Here is an 8,841-nt window from a genome sequence, read left to right on the forward strand (position 1 = left end):
AAAAAAAAAAAAAAAAAAAAAAAAAAACAGAAAAGAATCGTGGCTTCTGGTGCCCACCCTCCCCGACACGCGTCTTAGCCTCCTCTGCCCCCTCACGTCCGCGCCCGCCCGCGTCTCTCACTCCCCTTTCGCGGGGTGCCCGGGAAACTGCAGTAGGAGGCAGGGAAGAAGGCGCCTCAAGTCGGGGTTCCCATTATTTCCTCCTGAAATCTACCTCTCCAGCCCATCCCGGGTTCGCTCATTAATCGGTTTAAAACAAAAGGAAATGCGGCCAAGCCACTTCGGCAAACGACAAGCTCCGCAGGACCCTAACTAGGGCGCAGTCGGGAAAAGCAATTTGACCGGACCCTGAATCTTGCGCCCCCGGCGAGACCGAAAGATTCTCTGCTGCCCCAAGACTGATGCTGAGGGTGGACCCGGCGGGTTAGACCCCGGGGACCCTGAGAGCCGCAACTTTCGGTCACCGATCCCGCTTTTAGCTCTTTTCCTAAAATTGCCACTTTTCCACCAGCAACGTATAACTTGGTCGCAGCTCTCCGCGGGGTCTGCAGGAAGGCGCTGGCCACCACGTCCCCAAAACGCGTCCCGCCGCGGCGCGCCGCCCACGGTCCGTCCCCAGGGGGCACAAAATGGGCCCGCCTCGGCGCCAGACGTGTTTGCAGCTGGAAAGCCCAGCCCAGTGCCCCTCCCCCTGCATCCCTCCACAGTCCGAGTCCCGAGAGGAAACTGGCCCAGGGGCGGAGAGCTGAGAGCCAGGGCTCTCCGAGTCCCTCTCGATCTAAGGATTTAAGCAAGAGCAAGGGCACCGGGGACCAACGACGGGTTCATTCTTGGCGTCCCTCCACTCTCGTTCCTCCTCGCTCTTGTAAGCGAGGTCCAGCTGCACTTGGGTCAACCCAAAACTATGCAAGCTCCGAAGCAGGGCCTGACCCGGGCGTCAAAGCTAGGTTGCTCGGCCCCGCGCCTATCGAGGAGTCGAGGCAGGGCCTCCCCCTCGTGAGGGTTGTGGAAAGGAGGAGGCCGAGGAGAGAGGGGAAGGAGATGCAATTCAGCAGAGCCGAGGTCCAGGTTAACCAGATTAGGGGTCGGGGGTGGGACCCCGCGGCGTTTGGTGAGGTTGTGCCTGCCCGGGGAGCCCCTTCCTCCCCTCCTGTGGCTCCGGGGATGCTCGTCCTGTGGGATGCAGGGCGGAGGACCGTCGTGCCTCGTTTGCCCTGGATGCCTCTCGCTTCTCCAAAAATCTGGTCAGGAGCGACCGCGGCGAGGCGAGTCGGTCCAAAACATTGAGCAATTCGGCCTCGGAGCCAAAAAGCCATTTCCCACACCGCCCAGCCCGGGGCTTTTCGGACGCGGGGTGGTCGGGACCTGATAGGGGCCATTCTTGCTTGCCTCCCACCCAGGGAGATGCAGTGAGTGGCAAGTTCTTCCAGGCACGCTTTCCGTACACCCTGAGGTCTTAGCAGAACTGCGGGAGCGAACAGCGGGACCGGCAATCTGGCTGCGGGAGGGATACACACAGGACAGCAGGCCGGGCTAGCAAGTCCTTCCGGACCGAGACGCGAGGCCTGGCCACACCGGCAGCTCCCGCACGCCGGGCCAGTCCCGGGCTCCTGGCTCCCTCCGGCAGCCGTACTCGGGTCGGGCCACACTACTCGTCTCTCCGATCTGGCCGACACCCTCTCGGAACAGAACCGCTGATCCCACATATTATATTCAGAGCCAAATGGACACCGCCTGCTCCCCGGGCACAGCCCGGCAGAGTTAATTTCGTGTGTAAAACCCGATTTCCATGGGGGTAGACAGCAGAGGAAGAAGAAGTTCGCACAGACGGCTCCCAAGCGGGCAGGGAGAGGAATGGAGAAAAGGGCAATAGAGAGGACTGAGGAGCGCAGGGCGAGCGCAGACCGCGAGTGCCACACACCCCCGCGCGGAGAGGGGCGCTGCGTAGGGATTCCCAGGGCTCAGGTGCCCGGAAGGAGAGTGTGGTTTACCTCCCACCTTTCTGTCTTACCTGCAAACAAGTTTCCCCAGTTCCAAGTCGTCCCTAAATTCCTCACGAGAAGTTCAGCACTGCCCTGGAGAACTTCCCAATCTTCCTGCCTTCGGCCAGTACTGAGCGGCAGCAGAGCCCCGGGCTATGCAGAGTGGATTCCACCGAGGAGGGGGTGCGGGGAGACCGGCGGGGTCGGGGGCCACGGCGCACAATGAGGGCCCCTGAGTGTGCAGTTCGAAATTCCTCAAATCCCAGTTGCTGGAATGCGAGGCTACGACGACTTCTTCACTCGGGGCCAAATGTGTTTGTCATTATTCCAGACCGCCCCCCTACGCCGCCGCTGTCGCCCCCGCTCTAAGGCGTGCAACCCGAGCGCGCTGCCTGGCAGGCACCAACTCTCCTAGCACCTCACTGACTCGACAAACCGCTCCAGAGCGCCCCACACCCCTGCTCTTACCTGCGCCCCTCCGCTTGTCCTGCAGTCGCCTCACCCTCGCGCCAAACCTGCCCCGGCTCCCACCCAGAGCAACGCCGTCCAGTAATTACACGCATTCGGCCCGCTCCACGTTCTGCAGGCCAGCACGGAGGTCCGGTCTCCAGCCGAGCCCTGCCCTCCTCCCGCGCCCCGCAACCCTTTCCCGCGCCCCACACGGCGCTCTCCTCTCCCCACCTCCCCTGGTCACCCAGCTGCGCTCCACACCACGGGCTGCAGCGCTGTCCCGCCAAACCGCAGGCAAGGAATGAAAACACTCATTTAAAACCTGTCGCCTTCCAGAACCCACTGCCAAGAAGAGGGCCAACACCTCTGCCTCCACCCCCAGTTCCTTGGTGTTCGGCCCAGTATTCACGAATACCACCCCACTCCCAAAAGAAACCTCAAAAATGTAAGCCTAAACAGTTTCTTTGGGAGGCCATAGGGTTGTTAGAAAAACATTGTTTTTAAAAAATAGGTCTGGAAAATGTGCGGTTTTAGAAAAAAGAAGAATCCCTAGACTTTCTAACTCTATGGTTATCTCCTGCCCATCCAGAAGTGAAGTTTATTCTGAAAAAATATTACTCTCTGGACACACAACTGGAATTATCTCCTTTTTTTTTTTTTTCTTGTCCCCTAAAGTTTTGAAGTTACTTCACTTTCTCCAGCCCCAGAGCCTGATCAGGGACTTCCCTTATAAACAAAAATCAAAAATCATTTTTTCTTCTCTCTTACCTTCTCCTCCTATGTTATTCCGCAATGAATGTCCTACACATGGAGTAAAGAGTGTGTCCACGGCCTCCAGTGCTCGCTTGTAGTCTCCTCCTCTGTTTCTCTCCTTGTAGCTCCAACAGTAATGGGCTCAAAAACCGCGTTTTGTAATTGATTCAACGTTATAGTCCATCCTTCTAAAACTAATCATTTGCTCTAAGTAAATAGCTGTCAGGAAATAAGCACCCCCCCTTCGTCTCTTCAAAATAAAAGTTGCGCTGGAACTCCCTGCGCGCCGAATGTCCCAGTCTCCAGATTGCGCCTTCGCTTTTCGCTCTTACGCAATCGGGGGTCCAGTCCCAACCCCCAGACTTCGACAACAACTGGGGGGCGGGGAGAAGCAGACCAGATGGGATGGGGAGGTGGAAGGGGGAGGTGTTGGTGCTCTGCCGGGAAAGCGGTTTTATGAAACTGCAGCAGCCCCTCATTTCCAGAATGTTTGCCTCCCCATTTTGGGGTTATTTTCTTACACTGCTACAGTTTTGTATTCTCTTTGAAAAGAAGAAAAAGAACATGTAAAATTGCATTTAATACCCAGAGAGAATATAAATCTATTATCAAGAAATGTCCATTCTACAAACTCGGCCCAACTGGAAATAGGACGCTCGGGAAAAGTCTTACAAGCGGTTGCGCGGTTTTGAACTAGGGGTCTTTTCGGAAAAGGGCTATATAACTGCTAGTTTTTTAATGGGATTAGGCAAACTGTTGAGTCCAATATAACAATGATGGATTTTTGTTGTGTGTGTTTTGTGTGGTGTGTGTATGTGTGTGTGTGTGTGTCAAAGGCTGGGTGGAGTCTGAAATAGGGTACTAAGAAAAGAGGGTCTGTGTAGGTTTGGAATGTTCTCCGATAGAACAACCTTTATCCTTTGAAGCCACTTATCTGGTCGTGCCTTTGTTTTCGGGGTTATCTGGGCGAGGTTGCCCTGGCTTCTATCTCGCATACAAAGAAGTTCAAGCTTGGGCTTTTGGGGAATCGTCCCGCCGCCTCCGCGTCTTGGGGGAGGGTGCCTTTTGACTCTCCCTCCGTTCCCTCCGCCGCGTGGGTCGAACCCTACGAATGCCTTGGAGTTGACAGCCCCAAACCCTGAGCCCAAGGCGCGAGGCCAGAGTGTCCGGAGGAAACGATCCTGTCGGCGAGGGAAAGGGGGCGCTGATACTCCAGGAACCAGACCAGGGCAGAGTGGGGCGTCCCAGCGACAGTGGGGGAGGAGAGCGCGTTCACCTTCCTCGAGGTCTCTGATTTTTAAATTCTCTTGTTGGGGGTGGGGGTCATCCTTCATCCTTCTCCCTCAACCCCCACCCCCACACACGCACTCTGAAAATGGCCAAGGTGGCCAGGTTGGGCCTGGCACGTCGAACAGCCGTCTCCTCCTTCACCAGGAGGTGGAGAAATACTCCAAGGCGCGCGATGCTGTGCTTAACTAGGACAGGATCTTGGGGTGTCAGGCTCGAAAAGAAGGCGCCTGGGGCTGCGCTGGGGGCCCCATTGCCCCAGCTCTTCTACGAGCCCCGCTCTCGTGCATCTTCAGCTCGGGAGACTGCTCCGCTCGCTATTACTTCCACATGTTCCTTCAGGAAATCATTGAAAGCAAATATATGAACAGCCCCTTGTTCGGAATGCTAACAGGATACCGTAATGTTTGTAGACAACGAACGAGAATAAACGACCCCCCTCCCCCAAAATCAGAGTGCGGAATAAAAGGGAAAAGCGGGTGCTGGGCTTCCTGCTGTTAAGTTGAGAGCTGGATTTCTACGCCAGTTTTCCCAGAGGGTAGGAGGCGAGACGGAGAGCCTATCCAGTGGGCCTGCTTTGCTCCGGCGACATTGCTAGCCCTGTCAAGCCAGTGTCTCCCGTCTGCAGGGCCCCAGCGCTCTCCGCCCACAAATGGTAACTTCACAGTTCATTTCAGAGCCGTTTAATGGAGCCCGAAAAGCAGGCCGGGCGGGGGTGTCTAGGCAGCGACTCCTCGGGAGTTTAAAGCAGAAAGCAGTGGATGAGCCGGCGAGCACCCAGTTGTCTGTCCTTCTGGTAGTAATTACCTGCCTAATTTGAATGATGCCTTTGTTATGATCATTAACAAACATTTGCTAAAGGTTTCCATGTGTGTCATTCTCGAAGGTTTAAAGGCTTGAAGAGCTGACTCCGGGGACAGAGCCCCGGTGGGGGGTGGCGCAAGAAAGCAAATGGTTAGGGGAAGATTTCGCTGAGAGACCGTGCAAAGAAGAGAGGTCAACATCTGCGTCCTCTGCAAAAGCAAGATAAACCCAGTGGTCAAAACAAAATAACAACAACAACAACAACAAAATACCAATGGTCAGGAGCAACCTCCCTCCGGACAGGAGGCCCTCCAACCGAGGCGGTTGGTTCCTTAAACCGAGTCCTGCCCCCACAGCCCCCGCCCCTACCACTGCTCATAGGTGGGTTTGAATCCTGTTTTCCGCCTCCTCTGGCTGGTCCGAGGCTGGATCGGGAGAACTCGGGTCTGCGCCCATCAGTCAGCCCTGGGCGTCAGGGGAAGGTGGGGCGAGTTCTTGCCGCGCTGTCCCAGTGTTGTTCTAAGATCCTTCTAGATTGGTCCCTCGACGCCCGGGTCCTGGGTGGTCCCGGAGCCGCAGCCGGCGAGAAACCTTGCCCTCCTGAGGCCAGCTGCTGGTCTTTTCTCCGCTTCCTGTGCTTCTGGCTGGGCACCGTGCGCGCGGGGGGGGGGGGGGGGGGCGGGGAGTGGAGATTAGGCCACCACGTGTACCCGGGGGAGAGGAGCGACCCGCACCGGCCTGGGCAGGTCTGCGCACATCTCAACCCGCGCCCGGATTCTAATTTTCAACCTCTTGGGGGTTTTTGTTTTGTTTTTCTTCTTTGAGGGATTATCAAGGGGTTAAGAATGTGGGTTTTCTCTCCAAGCTGGGAGTCCAGGAGGCTGCGAGTGGAGAGGAGGGAAGCCGAACTCCCGAACTGAGCCGGGTGGGGAAGTTGGGAGAAGATGGTAGGGACTGTGACAGTTCTGTCCCTGGCCTTGCACATGTAGGCCTGCAGGCGACACGAAATTGGGGGCAAGGGTATAAAAAGGTGCAGTCAATGAGCTGACCTTCAAAAAGACGGCCTTTTAAACTTTTTACAACCAAATCGAAATGGTCACTGGAAACAAAAACAAAACAAAATCTCGCCGTGCCCAGGGCCGACCGGTTCTCCCGGCCCCGACTTCCCGAAGAGGAGAGGAGGGCTGCCGCAGCTCCAAGCGCCACACCTTTGGCTTTGAGGGCGCTTCCCGCTGAGTTGGCTTTTGTGTCTTCTCCTCCTCTGCTCCCCAGCTCCACCCCCAATTCGACTTTCCTCGAAGAATTCAGGTCCGTTTGCTCTAGAAGCCTTGCGAATGTAACATATCAAAGCCGTTAGCTGTGAAAATCACATTTAAACTTGTGAATTTTTTTTTCAGATGGGGATGGTGGGGGCAAGAGAACGGGGATGTTTCTGGCTTCACGTTTTGAAAATGAAGGGCCCGTTTGGTGGTTTGCAAAAAACAAAACAAAAAACGATGCTAACTTCCCCCTCTCCCACCCCCTTTAACTCTTGGCTGCCTCTGGAAGAGTCGCCTCCCTGGGTCCCGCAAGGAGGGATCCTTTACCAGGGTGGTGGAGGTGACGTACAGATGTGGGGAGTCCCCCCGGAGAGAGGGACGCCCTAGCCCCGGTTGGCCCGAGCTGAGGCTCGGAAGGAGCTCTAAGGAGTCTATTGGCATGCTCAGAATTCAGAATGGCACAAGTCTGGGAAAAGGAGTTCTCCAAAAAGATCGAGATGGGTCTGTGTAGCTGGAGGTGAAAGTTCCCCACCCCCCAGGGCTCCGCACCCACCTCCGCTTCTCTGTAGTTACTGGCTGGATCTCAAGGTGCAGCCTCTCTTCTGGGTTGGGTGGGCTCTTTCTTCAGGGAGAAGTAGAAGCAGAAGGTTCCTAACATCACAGCCTGTTTAGGGACCTAATTGACGACCAGAGCTTGTTTCATGGTCCAGCCCCGCCTGGTGGGCCATACTCTCCTTAGAGCTTGGGACAGGGTGGTAGGACTGGAACCCCCTGGATCTGGCTTTTGGATACCCCTTCCCTCCCGAGAGAGCCCCTTCCTCAAGCCTAGGGATGCTGTTGTGCCTCCTCCCTCTCCTGCTCTTAGGTTTTAGTGGCTTTTAATTTGAAAAACCATGTGAGGGGAAGAGGAGGGAGCCAGGAGGTTGGGAGGTCTGCTCTTTATTAGGGGCCCAGGCCTCCAGCTTTCCAGCACACAGCTGTGGCCTGGAGGGAAGGAGCGCTGGCTCTGTAGGTCAGCCTCACTGAAGAGAGGGCCTTGTCCTCTGGAAGTCCCAGGAGGCCAGCACAGCCCTGCGGGGTTTTGTTTCTGTTTTTGTTTTTGCCTTCAGCTGAGACACTGCAGTGGAAAACCAGTGGAACCTCGACTCTTTGCTCATCCATTAAAAGTGGGGTAATCAGCCAGTCTTGGTGGCTCACGCCTGTAATCCTAACACTTTAGGAGGCCAAGGTAGGGGATCACCTGAGCCCAGGAGTTTAAGATCAGTCTAGGCATCATAGTGAGCCCCCATCTCTATTTAAAATAACAGCGATGACGACAATTGAATAATCACGCCCAACCCACAGGGTTGTCTTGGGGATTAAATAAGATAATATCCCAGGTAAATAAAGCGGTTCATACGCAGACTTAAGATGCACAAGGCCCTGTGTCAAGGGCTAAGGATACAGCCCTTTTCTCCTAGGTTTTATGGACCAGTTGAGCAATCAATTCGACATAAAGTTGCAACTTAGCACTCTTAAGCAATGTTGGAGGGGAGAATGAAGTCAGCACAGAGGAGGAGCCTAACCCAATCTGGGAGGTAGGAGAGGGCTTCTTTCTGGGAAGGCCTGTCTGGGAATCTACAGGGAATAAGAATCTAGTTAGGGAGGAACCTCACTGCATTGGCTCGGGGGTCAGAGAGAACATGAGATCATCAGAAGTGAAAAGTTTGAAATGGCTGCAACTTGTAAAGGTCGGGAGGGAAGGAAGCAAGAAGGAGGTGAGATGGAACTCACGGAGGCCTTCTAGGCCATGTTAAGGGTCTTCATGCAGAGATGAAGAGGATTGATGGAAGCCAGGAGTTCAAAACCAGCCTGGACAACTTAGTGGGACCCCATCTCTACAAAAAATTTAAAAATTGGCCAGGTGTGGTGGTGCATGCCTGTATTCCCAGCTACTCAGGAGGCTGAGACAGGAGGATTGCATGAGCCCAGGAGTTCGAGGTTGAGGTAGGCTATGATTGCACCACTGCACTTCAGCCTGGGTGACAGAGCAAGACCCCATCTCTAAAAACTTAATTAATAAGACCGGACACAGGGGCTCACGACTGTAATCCCAACACTTTGGGAGGCCAAGGCAGTGGATCACAAGGTCCAGAGTTTGAGAACAGCCTGGCCAACGTAATGAAATCCCGTCTTTACTAGAAATACAAAAATTAGCCTGGAGTGGTGGCAGGTGACTGTAGTCCCAACTACTTGGGAGGCTGAGGCAGGAGAATTGCTTGAACCTGGGAAGCGGAGGTTGTGGCAAGCCAAGATCATGCCACTAC

The 8,841-nt window shown here is 55.0% G+C and overlaps 1 protein-coding gene across 3 annotated transcripts in view; it reads right to left on the reverse strand.

Annotated features, from left to right (window-relative positions):
* Window positions 1–3,510, reverse strand: part of PDGFRA (platelet derived growth factor receptor alpha) — a 61,473-nt gene extending 57,963 nt beyond the window's left edge. Inside the window, exon 1 of one of the 3 annotated variants that reach the window (XM_017540266.2) lies at window positions 3,201–3,510. The gene's annotated coding sequence lies outside the window, so the exon portion shown is untranslated. Of the gene's footprint in view, window positions 1–453; window positions 567–2,011; window positions 2,291–3,200 lie in introns of those variants that run through there. The other 2 variants (XM_017540267.2, XM_017540268.2) reach the window with 2 other exon arrangements.
* Window positions 3,511–8,841: the final 5,331 nt, after the last annotated feature.

This window comes from Cebus imitator, unplaced genomic scaffold (assembly GCF_001604975.1).
Source record: "Cebus imitator isolate Cc_AM_T3 unplaced genomic scaffold, Cebus_imitator-1.0 Scaffold124, whole genome shotgun sequence".
In the NCBI taxonomy this organism is placed as follows: Eukaryota; Metazoa; Chordata; class Mammalia; order Primates; family Cebidae; genus Cebus; species Cebus imitator.